Below are 3282 nucleotides of genomic sequence, written 5' to 3'. Positions count from 1 at the left end.
GGTGTGTTCAAAAAGTAAGGTGACTTTTCAATTTTCGCGGGCTACGTACATTCAAGTTTTAAATTTTTTGTCTTGCTGTGTTGGTACACTCGTCACGATCATATGTTCACAGTTTTGACTATATAGCTCGTGATGTTTTTCTGGCAGAGGCGTAAAAGTTTAGAAGGGTTTGGTGTGCTCGGCGATTTTCTTCTTTCAAAAAAAATGGAGCAAAGAGTTTGCATTAAATTTTGTGTGAAAAATGGAATCCAGTGCTCTAAAATTCTTGAAATGTTGACAGTTGCATACGGTGAGTCTAATCTGAGTAAGAAAAATGTGTATAAGTGGTACAAGCTGTTCCAAGAAGGCCGAGAGGATGTCGAAGACGAACCTTGCCCTGGACGTCCCAGCACGTCAAAAACAGATGAAAACGTTCAAGCAGTGGAAGAAATGGTGTTGAAAAATCGCCGAATTACAATCAGAGAAGTTACTGAAGATGTTGGCATATCGATTGGCTCATGCGATGCTATCTTTTGGGACGTTTTGGGCATCAGACGTGTGTCAGCGAAATTTGTTCCAAAACTGCTTAATTTTGATCAAAAGATCCATCGCATGACCATCCCTCAGGAGATGTTGAATGAAGTCAATAATGCAACACAGTCATGCCTCAGCCTCCATATTCACCGGATTTGGCCCCCAGTGACTTTTTTCTTTTCTCAAAACTGAAGAGACCCATGAAAGGACATCGATTTTCAACGATTGAGGGGATAAAAAATGCATCGCTGAAAGAACTCAAGGTTATACCACAAAATGATTATCAGAAGTGATTCGATGATTGGAAAAAGCGTTGGCACAAATGTATTATATCTGAGGGGGATTACTTTGAAGGGGACAACATAAATATTGAGGAATAAATGAATATTTTTTGAGAAAACCATAAAGTCACCTTATTTTTTGAACGCACTTTATATATATATATATATATATATATATGAATAGAGAACGCATCTTCTACTGCGTATACGAATCAAAAATGACTATTTTTGAGCTTTTAATAGTTAAAAATACCTCATAATTCGAGAATTTAACGATTTCCTGACACTTTTATATAAACGCGCAAACAAAGAACTTTTTTCCATTGGTTGCATATTGAGCAGAAATATGTGTGAACACAACATACATTTTGAACCGCTTATCTAGATTAGAAATAACCATTTTGGAACCTGTACGAATTAAGAATAATAAATGCAGAAGGTACTTCTCCCATGGAGAGTTATCAGTTACGGACGGAAGAGCGGGAGGTGGTCAGCGAAAGTACTGAAAGTGCCGATAGTGAATTCGACGGGGAGGAAATTACCCACACGCCACGATGGTCAACTGTGCGTGGCCCGGTGTCGAGTGACGCTTCGTTGTTTTTCTTCTTCTTCTTTTGCGCACCAGAAAATGTGTGTTCATACCATGGCGCTGGCTTTTTGTAGTCAATCGGCCATGTCGAAAATTACTAACCGCCTAGCGTCTAGCGCAAGTAAGGCCGAGGATGCCTTGAAGAGGAAGAGACAGCCAAGAGAGTTCGGAGAAAAGCGAGGTAGAGTCCGTTTAAAAAATTGTAAGAACACGTGAGTTACCCCCTTCCCCCTAAAAATGGATGAGCAGTCAGTTAAGAAGGCTCTCGGGTGTTAATAAGCGATAGCAGGGGCTTGAGGGAAGACGTGAAGGGGCTATGGCACAGATAGAACATATGAGGGAGCACCTAAGAGTAAGAGGTGTGAAATAGGAAAAGAAGGTAAAAGAGCTGTGGGATAAAGTAAAAGGATTAGAGAGGGAGGTGGTTTCGGTAAAGAAGGAAACAGAAGTTGAAATGAAACAGATGAAAGAAGAGATTAGGTCGTGGAAGGAAAGGGTGGAAAAAAGGCTTGAGATGGTGGAAAGAAGGTCGGAAATAGAAGTAGGTGACAGAAGGAGGACTTGAAGAAAGATATTTCGGAAAGAGAAGAGAATATGATAAACGAGAAAGTGGAAGAGCGTACAAATGAAAAGGAGAAGAGAGTGCATAGGGAAAGTATAAGGGTAATGGAGTTGAGAATGGAGATAAAAGAGAGTGCAGATGGGAGAAGTATATTTTTATAAGGGGATTAAAGCTAAGAGCGGGGAAGAAACGATAGGCGTGGAAGCGTTTCTACAGAGCATAGGGCGAGTTAAAGGCAAGAAGGGCAAGTTAGGCTGAATGAAAGGAAGGAGAATGAAGTGGCGGTTGTGAAATTGAAGAGCTGGGAAGAAAAGCTGGGTGTAATGCTAAAGAAAATTGGGATGAATAATAAGAAGGTTTTTGTTGATTAAGCCTTGAGGAGTGAGGAAAATAATATGTCGAGAATGTTGAACGATGGGGGTAGGCGATGTGGGAGTGAAGGGAAGGCAGCGACAGTAGGGCATCGGAAAATAAAAGTTGGTGAAAAAATGGGTATGGGGTAAGGAGTTTCGTGGGAAGTAGGCAGGTGGAAGTAATGCAGGGTGAAGGAGTGTTAAAGGCGCTCTACTGGAACGTGACAGAGGTAAAGAAGAAAGCTGAGGATTTCTGGAGGTATATGCAGAAATTTGCTGTGGTGGGACTGATAGAGTAAAGAGAAAAAAGTGCTAATAGGGAAATTATAACAGCGGTTACAATTGTTAATAGGAAAGAGAGAGAGGGGGGCATGGTGTTACTTGGGGAGGGGTTGGGGGCTGTGATTCAAGAATTGGAGGGAAAGGGAGCCTTTACAAGGAAGACTTCCAAAGGAATTCGAAGTACGAGATAATAAATAAGGAGGGGCAGACTCTAGGATATTGTATAGAGGATAGAGGTTGGGCGGTAGTGAATGGTATGGAAACAGTGGACGAAGAGGTAGAATACACGCATGCGAGTAATATTAGGGTATTGGTGGAAGAATATGTGATCATGAATATGCAAATGTTGGAGGAGAAAGAGAGATTCGCAGTGAAAGGGAGGTTGGAAGCAAATCATTAGTTATTAAGTTTGGGGTTAAAAGGTGAGGGTGGCGGAAGTCATGCTGAGCAACAAGGGTCGCTAGTGAATAGAATGGCATGCACAAGGGAGGCGACAGAGTAGTATCAGGAGAAGTTGGGGAAGGTAACTTTGAGGGCGAGTGAATGGATGAGTTATGAGAAGACCTGAAAGAGAAAGTGAGAGGGTGTGTGTGTACAAGAGAAGGTATTTAGGAAAAAGAAGAAAGGAATGGTAGATATTTTCCTTAATAAATCATGCTCACTTGTTAAAATCGGCTGAAAAATGTCAGAGTTATTCAATGT

This window comes from Belonocnema kinseyi, chromosome 2 (assembly GCF_010883055.1).
Source record: "Belonocnema kinseyi isolate 2016_QV_RU_SX_M_011 chromosome 2, B_treatae_v1, whole genome shotgun sequence".
NCBI lineage: Eukaryota > Metazoa > Arthropoda > Insecta > Hymenoptera > Cynipidae > Belonocnema > Belonocnema kinseyi.
The sequence above is the reverse complement of the archived record's forward strand: the minus strand, read 5'-3'. Positions refer to the sequence as shown.